Source organism: Poecilia mexicana, unplaced genomic scaffold (genome assembly GCF_051168715.1).
Source record: "Poecilia mexicana isolate PSO_F unplaced genomic scaffold, ASM5116871v1 scaffold_9, whole genome shotgun sequence".
Lineage (NCBI taxonomy): Eukaryota > Metazoa > Chordata > Actinopteri > Cyprinodontiformes > Poeciliidae > Poecilia > Poecilia mexicana.
This window is the reverse complement of record NW_028263378.1, coordinates 32,451,934-32,463,194: the sequence shown is the minus strand read 5'-3', so window position 1 is coordinate 32,463,194 and position 11,261 is coordinate 32,451,934.

Below are 11,261 nucleotides of genomic sequence, written 5' to 3'. Positions count from 1 at the left end.
ATTTCACCTTACGTCTCCCCCTGCAGGTAATAATGGGAATAACAGAAACAATTCGACAAGTGAAAGACCTTTAGTATCTGTGTGGAGTTTACACTCTCAGTACCTGCTCTTAAAACGCAAAAGCAATGAACGGTATCTTCATTTCGAACCTAATTATACTGTAATCATTTGACGAAAGATCATGTAAGTTATCAGACTTCAGGAACAGATTTTATATTTCTCACACCGTCTTACATTAAATCTGATTAAAGGTTTTTTGTTTTATGCCAGTTGAGGTTATTCAGATTATTTCTATTTGCTAAATGCTAAAGTAATAAAATAGATTCTGTTAATTTATTAGTTTTCTTTCAATTTAAATTTAGAAGATAACATACACTCCATACCAACTTTTAAACTTTAACTGTGTGATGTCCTAAAATGTTGCCTAAGTATTTCAACATTAAGTTATTACTTCATGAAGCTATTCATTTTGTGAGGTGCATCAAAATGCAATGTTGGTCATGTGGACAAACATTTCACCAGACCATAAAGGATTTATCCTAAAATGAAGATCTTTGTCAATTCAGTTCAATTCAGTTTACATATATTTAATTATGTAAAGGATGTTTTCCTATCTGAATGGCCTTTCAACCCATGCAGCCTACTGACCTTTTTGACTAGTTTTCATTTTGACATAAAATATCTTACATTTTTTTCAAAAATCTTTTTGTAGAAAAACCATGACTATTTTTGTGTTGTCACTGCTAAGGAGAGACAACTAGTTATTAGGTTAAGGGTGGCAATTACTTTTCCCCAAAGGGCCAGGTTGGTTTGGCCAGATTCTTCTCCCTTAATTTCAATTAATAGAATCACTTGAATACAGGTTTTTGTTTTTATCCGATTATCTTTATCGGATATTAAAATCAGCTTCATAATCAGAAGTGTTCTGTTGTGACAATGCCCTGTTGCCCCCCAAAAAACAAAAGCAAAAAAAAACAAAGGAACTCTGTTGGGGAAAACACTCTTTTTTACAGATCTATATAACTATGTGGTTGTTCTTTTTGTTCTTTTCTTCTGTGACAGACCGGGCAACACACAATAAGACAATATAAAAAGATTAAATTGTTTTATTTTTTCAAGTATTATGTTAATTTATATTATTTTCATGATGAACATTACTGAAATCCTCCTCAGTGGAAAAACCAGGGGATTACCTAACCATCAGATTCTGGTTTTAATTACAAAGCAGCTTTCTCCATATTTACACTGGGTTTTTTCTTTTTTTTTTATCTGATGTATTTGTTGATGAGCTCCAAGTCTCTGAGGTTGGAAGGCCTCTTTGCCATCACTTTAGTACACTTCCTAAATTCAAATGAGTGTTTTGAAAAAGACAGTCAGAAACTTACAAAATTATGACCTCACCATGTGGGTATTGGTGTATGCAAACCTCAGAATTTTCAGAAAATAGAAAAAGTATGGTCTGACTCTGAATAATGTCAGACAGTGAGGAAAAATGTGTTATCCATGTATTCACTGCAGTGTCATGGGTTGTCCAGCAGAGGTCACTAGAGCTCCATATGATGTGGCTGTTCTTTTCTTCTAAGACATACTGTGCCAGGGGTCGGCAACCCAAAATGTTGAAGGAGCCAAGTTGGACCAAAAAAAAAAAAAAAAATAAATAATATAATAAAAGCAAAACAGGCTTTAAGTGTTTATATTACACTATTATCAAAATGACTAAGTGCGTACATATTTAGCATTCATGATTAAATGTTTATTTTCCCTGCAGTGGGTCCTGGACGGAATGACGCACCACGTGACTACTCGATTGAGGTGCTTCAAGTTTACCTTCCGTTACAATATTAATGTATCATGTTTCATTGCATTGATAAAATTAAAGAAATGCAATAAATTATTCAGATTTTTGATGTATTTTTTATTATGAAGATCAACAGGGAAAGGGTCGTTTTTTTCCCCTTTTGGAACTCTAAAAATCTGCCCCCAAATGCAGTTTGCATAACGATCGCTCTTTGTAAATTACTGTTCGATCACCGTTAACTGTGTGATCGAAAGAACATACGAAAAAACAACAAAACGGAACGTGCATAACGTGCCCCTTATCTGGGCAACAAACGAAGTGCAATAAAACGCAATCTACAGTTGTAAAAATAAAGCAATGCGGCTTATATATACATAGGCGTAAATTCCGGGGGTTCGGAGGTTCCGGATCCCCCCAATCTTGGAAAAGTCTAGAATTGTCATTGAAGAAAATCATTGAAGAAACGTTTGCATTTAAATAATATCAATATGAAAAGGCAAAAGAAACAAAGAACAAACTAAATCTGCCATTTATCTCAGAAAAAAATTAGAATTAACTTTTAGGTCCCCCCTACCATTATTAGAACAATGGTTCAGTCCAAAGTGAAGGACGAGCAACATCTGCGCTGAACAGCACAGGCTCATCAGAGCCACTGAAGTGAGGAGTTAGCTGTTAGCTGTAGCTCTGCAGCACAAACATAAAACCTTCCAGTAAGTAAATACTTAAAAGACATGTAACACCTTTTATTTTCTTTCACTGCTCAATAAGAAGAAACACATCAACAATAAAGATCAGACTGCAGTTCGTTATTTTCTTACTTTGGCTGAATTATGATGAGCTGTTTCATTAGCAAAACTGCTACACTGCTTTCATAGACTTAAGCTTTTTTTTTGTCAAAGGTAGCAAACATCTCATTCATATTTAACTCTTTAGTTTGAAACGGGAGGGAGGGGCTGAGCAAGAGGACCATCTCGGACCATCTCAGAGTGTGGGAGCCAAGAACAGATAGAAAAAAACAAAGTTATGCCTTTATTTCTCACCATCTTCAACATAAAGCCTTTAAAACCACAAAATAAAATCTGAATATTTTTCTATATAAGCTCTGGAGCTTAAATGTTACGTTTAAGTTATAATACCCCCCAGAATATTCATTTCTATCTACCTGTTGGTTATCCATCACCCAAGACATGGCAAAACTAAAAAAAGGCTTAAAAATAAAGCAACTTAAGTTATAATTTACATAGGCCATAGCTTGTATTGGGAGCTATTTCAATAAATCAATGCTTATGATGAATTTTATTAAGAGCAGTTACACATTAAAGCTTTTTTATTTAGAACCTTAAAATTTTATAAAGGTGTAGCAGAGATTTGATCAGTGAGACTGAACAAAACTCATATAGAAGCAACATTTAAATTTTAGTTTTATTTCTCAACTTGCTTACTGAGAAAAACACTTTTGATGTGTATTACTAGACATTTTTGGTCCTGCAGCTTGAATGTGGTTTAAAAACTCTTCAAACCACATTTTACGTTACATTTCACTGTAACTTTGCCGACACCCCCAAAATTGGTCTTAAGAAATGTTCCTGTTTATGGTCCCCCCCAATAATGAGATGGGATCTACGCCCTTGTATATATGCACATTTCCATTATTTTTTTTTTTTCAAAACATTTGTAGCTGTGGCTTAACAGTAAGGTGCGCTCTCTTTTTGTTATTTGACAACTTCTTGCTACAGAGCAAACATTCAGGTAATCCTTCCGCAATGAATGTAAATGATTCGGAATCTCTCCTTGGCTATTTTCCTCTTTTCCGCTTTGCTATTCATGGCCCACCACACCCGTCAGTTTGTTTACAGCCACCTGCCTCGCACCCCGCCCAGCTGAAAGGAACGTACAGAGGCTATGACGCAAATGTTCGTTGACAGAAATGTTGAAATTTCATATTCTACACATTTTTATAGCATTGGAAAACATTAAGAATGATTGTGTCATGTTTGTCTTCCTACAGAAACCACATTAAAACTATTTCCCACTCCTATTTTTCTCCATTTTCAAACATTTTTGAAAAAGCTCCAGAGAGCCACTAGGGCAGCGCTAAAGAGCCGCAGGTTACTGATCCCTGGACTGGGCAAACGTGTGGAAGCTGGGATGGCTCTGCAGGTTATTTGGACGTTCTGATTTTGTAAAGTAGCTTGAAGCATTCTATCAAAACACTACATCAGAAGCAGATACTAGATTTTTAAGATCAATTGCTGCCGTGAGCTATTGTAAAACTCATATTTAATTGTCACAAATCTGTTACTATTGTATGATTAATTGAACCTGTATTATACTTTATACCATGATTATTTTTAGCATTTTACAGACTTTTTAGGCTATATTAGCATAAGGTTAGATGTCCACCTGCGTGCAAAATTAAGGAACCCCATATAAAATACCCCATATAAAATAACCCATAGGCCTTACCTGTCCACGTTTATAATGTAGAAATATTTTCTTCTTTAGATGGTTCAGTCTAGTTAATTTGGTGATATTTTCAGTGTTAGTTCCATTAGAATCTCAATAGGCCACCTTAGATTGCAGTGCAGTAAGATGTCATAGTCCAGAGTTAAGCTATTGCTCTCCAGGTGATTTGGTGGGGGTTTTTTTCAACACTGACTGACTCTCACTGATCAGCCTGTCAAACTGGACTATCAGGATTCCAGCCACAAACCCATCCACCCCACCTGTCCTGCATGGTCTGCTGGAAAGTGTCTGGGATCGAGGAGGAGCATTTTGTCAGGGCTTTGACTGGCCTGCTGTGGGCTTGGATAGAAGTATGGCGAAAAGCACAAACAGGCTGTTTTGAAGGCTGTGGCCAGCATCGCATCGTCAGATCAAATTTGAGTTTGTTGATGGGTTTATTCATCTGAACGTGTGAATTATATCAGAAAATATGTCCTCAAATGTTAAATGATGGTATTATCAGGCCTACAGCTGGGTAAAACATCAAGTAAAATATTTTCAGTATTTCAGGCAGCATCCTGAGTACACTGAGCTCCCACAGCTTGAAAATATCACGCAGTTTGGATTGAAGAGGTTTAGACATCTGTCAAATTCAGCCAATAGAATGTAGGCTACATTAGGAATATTGAAAAAATCCTGCTGTGGGATTAAGTCCAAATTCTAATCTGATCATAGAAGTTGGATGGAAGCAAAACAGCTCTTCCAAAAACTGCATAGGTAGTAGAAACATATCAATGTATGAGGAATTTGCAGTAGCAGAGAGAATCTTAGCTGAACATGCAGCAGGTCGGAGCCACATTGTTCCGTGTAAATGGTGTGAAATATTAGAGCTGTCTGTCAAACATGATCAACTGCGGTGAAAAGCCTCTCACTACCAGTCCAGAGCCCACTCTGCAAGCCTGTCCAGCTTTATGTGTTTTCCTGCCATTCACGCATTGGGAGAGGATTTATGGAATCAGCGTATGTGCTAATTTTTGAAGTAAAACAAAAACAAAAGGAAAAAAACATTAATGTCTAATAACTAGTTATTAGACATGCTAAGTGTCAAATTTTAGTTAGATTTTATTTACTAGTGTGGTGAAATATTTTTGTCCTGTACACACTTTTAATGTCACACTTATTTTTTCCTTTTTTTTCCCTCTTGTGCCAGTGAGTCATTTGTATATTTTATTCAGTTTTAAGACTCCCTCTGCTTTTTACGCCTGCCTATTTCTTGTAGCTCATGTATGCATTTCTCTTTGCATTTTGGACTCATTACATAAATGAGGGGGTTTTATTTAAAGTGGGTCATCGAGTCTTGATGTCTTTTTTTCTGGCTTGTTGCTTGATCTACATCAAATCTACCCACACCAGTGGAAGGGAGACATTGCATCTTTGGTAAATGAAGCTGATACAGAGGTAAGCAATTTAGTAAATAAATAAGAAAATCAGCTTATCTTGAAATCCTATGCGTTTTTATGAACTCATCATCCAGAAATACTTAATTTTATTAAAGTTCTTCTGGAAACTTACCAAATTGCATAGCAAGGACTAAACTAGGAGCAAGGGAAGGAATGGGAATCAATATAATTTTGCACCCATCCCATAAACATATTTTTAATGCTAATTTAAAAATATGAGAAAACACATTGTAAAATATTGTAACATTTCTATATTCTATATTATTTTTGACATACATTTTCCTTCAGTACACCAAAAATATGTCACTTGATTTATTAAAACTCCTGAAGTTGGATTTTTGTGTTTTGGTTGGTCAACCAAAGATTAAGTCTGGGGGCCATGGAACATTTTTTAATGACAGAATGTTTTGTAAATCTATTTTAGTTTTCAAAGGAATCTATTATGCAAATATTGCTGTGATATGGTGGGGATTGAATGAAAGAGTCCATCAGTTTTGGAGATTTTTTTATATATAACCCATACAGTTAATTTAAAAATAATGGTATCACCTCTTACTCAATACTTTATGTTAATCAAGTCAACGTTAGTTTTGTTTTTGGAGTTTTTCAGCAACTGTATTGCATTATCCCATACAGGCCTCTCACAATACTTTGGGTCCCTTTGTGTACAGGGAAAACCTTTATTTCCATATGGAAAAAAAACCCTTAGCATTCCTGTGTGTCTAACTATTAGGCATGCAGAGGAAGGAGGGGGGCAGAGAGAGCTTGAGCCCCTGCCTCTTTAATCCTTGATGCACTTAGTGCCATTTTTGAGTTTTTTTTTTTTTTTTCAATTTTTATTTTTTGTTTTATCTGTGTGTCAGGAGGCCTACTTGTGCCCCTCAACAATAATATTTAGCTAATTATAATTTTGCAAAATAAAATAGTTTGGCTGTGGCTGCTTTCAGTCTATTAATGACTGAGGATTCTCAGTTTCTCTGCCTCCATGTTATTAAGACACCGGGCCGATGGTCAAGAGGAGGGGGGCTGATCTGCGTCCTTTGACTCTAAATTATGGGCAAGAATATTTTTTTTTAACTTGTGTTTTGGTTGGTCAACTTGTTTATGAATAAAAATGTCATGCTGAAATTAGAAAAACCGTTTATATTTATTTTTCGTAATTGTCCTCACAATAGCGGGAAAAACCCTCCTCGCCCCTAAACACAGAAGTGGTTCATCTGCAGAGAAAACTATAACTTTAATTTTATCAGACTACCCAAGAGACTGTCTCTTGGACTAAATGCAGTCTGAGTCGGTCGCCGATTTATGTTTTCGCATCCACCTGAATAATATGTAGTTGCGCCCCTGCCTGCAGATCATCTGATAAGTTCCAGGACTATAAGAGGAGCTTCCAGCCAACACTTCCACGCCAGAGTGTTGACCCTTGTGGTAACTGAGAGCCATTAGAAAGCCTTGTGTTGTGACACGTTCTTGTTCTAACCTCACGTCTCTTCGTCTCAGGTTTGATCGAGCCTGGAAACTGGATCAAGTCCGGGATCAGTCAAGCCCGCTAGCAGGGATCCAGATCTCCTCGCCCTGGGTGTCCTGACGCAGCGAGCACCACCAAGTCAGCTTCCCTCTCCCTCTGCTTCCCCGAGCAGACATTCTTTGGACCCCGTAAGCCCAGTACGTTATTCCCCAAGCTCTGCCGGCCTCGTATACTCACCTCTCCGGATCTGTCCTTTCAGAGCCCAGCCCCGAAGATTCTGACCTGCCTGCTGTTTATGGTTTCTCCAACTCGTACCATATTATTTTGTTTGTAAATAAAACCCTTAATCTTCAGTCTTCCTGAGTGTTTTGCTGCATGTAGGTTCGGAACATTCCTAAAACCATGACATTGAGGGGACTAAGAAGATTTTTCATTTAAATAATACTGGGATCATTATGAGAATTTGAGATATATATGTTAGGATCCAGTAGATGGCAGTAGTGCAACAATAATGGATGCAAGTTCCCGTTGAAATCTGAAGAAGAAGAAGAAGAAGAAGAAGAAGAAGAAGAAGAAGCGCCCATTTTCATTTAGCACATGCTAGTAGCAGACACGAAGGATCAGCACTTTTACTGTTACAGTTACCGTTCGGAAACTACCGTATTTTCCGCACTATAAGGCGCACCTAAAAACCTTCAATTTCCTCAAAAGCCGACAGTGCGCCTTATAATCCGGTGCGCCTTATGTATGGACCAATATTGAGCCACAACAGGTCTAGCATCTACGGTAAGCAGCCGCCGACTTCATTTTCGCCTGTAGAAGAAGAAGCGCACAGTGCATGCTGGGATAGTTGTCAGAACGCTGGTTTGTTAATAAAGTTTGACTGACCTATCTACCTACTGACCATCTAGAATCAGGTTGTCTGCAGGTCATTTAGCACCACGTTCTCCACGAACATGCTGTGCGCGAACGGAGAAGGGTGACTATCGTCCGCTCACGCCCCAGCCCAGTTGAGGAAGGCTCTCCTCGCCGACCAGAGTCGGATTGTTTTGTTGACAATCCGTTTAGTGGAGCTCCATCTAGTGGATGCATAACGTAACTCCAGCCTCTACTGTAATGTCTATTTTATGCGCCTTATAATGCGGTGCGCCTTATATATGAAAAAAGTTTTAAAATAGGCCATTCATTGAAGGTGCGCCTTATAATCCAGTGCGCCTTATAGTGCGGAAAATACGGTACTATAATCAGTTCAGTTAAATCCAAACTTGGCAACTTCTCTTTTTCAACCGTAATAAATGTGATATTCAATTGACCTGTTATGACTCAAATTTTGGGTGTCCGCCCCCTCTGCTGCTGCATCATTGTGGAAAACCTGGAGCAGCAGAGATATCTGCGGCTTATATGTGTATGTGTATGTTATATGTTTACTGTTGTTTTTTTAAACTTTGGGGTTGTGGCTTATAGCCCGGTGTGGCTTATAGTCTGGAAAATATGGTATTTGTTTAATAAATAGTGTTATTTCATGGATTTTTTTCTGTAAAGAACCCAGAGAGGGTTATTTGATTGTGCTTTCTGGAAAACAATAAATTTTTACATTTAGGCACTCCTGCAATCATCACACTTTTTCTGTTACAAACTGACTCCGGCCCCCCACCAGAGAATGGAAAAGTTACGTGGTCCTCACAGGAAAAAGTTTGGGGACCCCTGCTGTAGATGATTACTAATCATTAAGATGAACAATGTTCTGTTCTTTCCTGTCACATGTTCAAATTTTGACCCAGCAATGGTGAGAAAATCACAAGTTCTTTTAGGCTTTCTGCAGGCAGTGTACACAAAAGTCCTATTATCTCCAACTGTAATGCCTCTACCTCGGTTGACTCCATCTTCTTATCAATAGCTGTTCAGTGTTCTGTTGTAGCAGTAATTTGTTTGCTAAACCTTGGTTGCAGCACTCCTGGCACCTTAGGTTCACCTCAGATTGCTTTTGCCATTGGTAGTAGAAACTCAGACTGCCTACAAATCTGATATTTAATAATTATTTGTACAAACCACTGTCTCAAGCATTGTATGACCTTATTATCAAAACAGCTGTTTTATTGTTCTAAGTCTCAAAATAACTTCCAAGTTCAGTTTATTAAGTAAATCAGTAACATTTAATCAAGAGAGTACTCAGATTGAAAGAGAGAATGCAAATGATTTCACTGGAATGTGCACGCCCCACTATTTGAGAAGTACTGTTCTACACAAATCTAGAAGGCTCTAGGAATCCTTTCCATGCACTCTGATCATCATTTGGAAAAGTCCTATTTTAAGCTGGGTAATTTCAACAGCTTTATTTAATTTTTTGAAACAAATTTAGTTTCCTTATGGTGTGTTTGAGACTATGGTATTGCAAGGAATACAATACCTACAATTGTTTTATCTTTGGATTTTATTAAGAATTCAATTTCTGAATATCTTCTTTCTTCAAATAGGAAGTCTATCAGAACCATATATCATGATGTTTGATCACAGCATGATGTTCAAACCTGCCAACTTCACTTTTAGTTATGTGTTCAGTGACATTCAAAGAGTTCTGCTTTGGCCTCATTTGACCTGACTATGTATTGTATTTGTCCTAGTATTTCACTGGTTTACCCAAATCTTTTGCAGCAAACTTGAAACAAGCTTAGCCTTGCATTTTCTTCAGCAGGTGAGTCTTGGGCAGTGAATGTAGATAGAGGCCATTGCCGCAGCGTACTTAACTTATGGTCTTTGTGGGAAAAGTGTACCTGCTGTTTCTTGGTTCTTCTAAAGCATAATGCAAGTGCTCGTTGGTTCAATGACAACTATTTTTAGCATTTATTTTATTTCTCTGTCAAATAAAATTATTTTATTAGGGACACCTGGCTCTGATGGCTTTATGCTGAAATTTTGTTCTTACCAATGTTCTTTTCTCCATAATGAACTCCATAAACATTCAGCGGAACATTCAGAATTTTTGAAATGGAGCTGTAGTCTTTACCGTTGGTGTGCTTTCTAACCTTTGTGAAGATCTCCAATATTTTACTGAAGTGAAAATTTTTTATTGATTATGTTGTTATTAAACCAGCTGATAACGATTTGAACATAGCAGCAGAAATAGTTTTGAAATACTGACAGACTTTAGCTAGTTTCAGTGTGTCATTCCAACTTCTTATTCAGAATTTAATATGTGGTCAATTTGCATTAATTTTTGTGTTTATGTAGATCTCTTGTGATTCTACATTTGGTGTGAGGTTCATGTCCACTGTCCTATAGGAAATTCATGAACTAAGAAAAATGTGAGGTGAGCATATTTTAACCATTTTATTCTGGCTGACTGCTGATTCTGATTTAGTTTTTCTGTTTTAGGGTCACACTACAGAACAATTTTTCCTGATGCACTAAGAATGTCTGTCATTAACTTCCCCATCTACATTCTGGTCATTTATTCTTCTGCTTCTCCAGTCTTTGGATTCCTTTTTTATTTTCTCATGCTGCCCTTTACATGTGTTTCTATCCCTCGGATTGCTGTTTTCTTACAATCAATATGGATTTTTTAATTTTCATCATTTGCACACACACACACACACACACACACACACACGCACACACACACACACACACACACACACACACACACACACACAGTTATTGATATTGTTATTGGCAAAGGAAGTTCATTTTTGTTGCACTGCTAGATGAAATTCTGAATGAAGTCATTAGGTCTCCTGTTGGTGTATGCTGTATTATTTTCAAATCTGTACATTTTAGCTCAGGTTTATTCAGCTTTTGTCTATCATTTTGATTCTAAATAATCCTCACACTTCTTACCTTACAGTTTCCATCAACCTCAAGTGAAGGCATCTTAATAAACACTAAGCATCTGCCTGAGGAGACTTGAAGGCATCACTTAAAGGTGGCAAAATGACAATCTGACAGATGTCCTATTTAGTCTACCAGGCTTTATGCACTAATACACATGCATTTCGCGCAGACAGCAGATACAGTTACTAATGGACCTCTGTCAGGTGACTGCTTTAGCAAAGACCAAGGAGATAGTTACCATGGAAACAGGCATATATTAAAC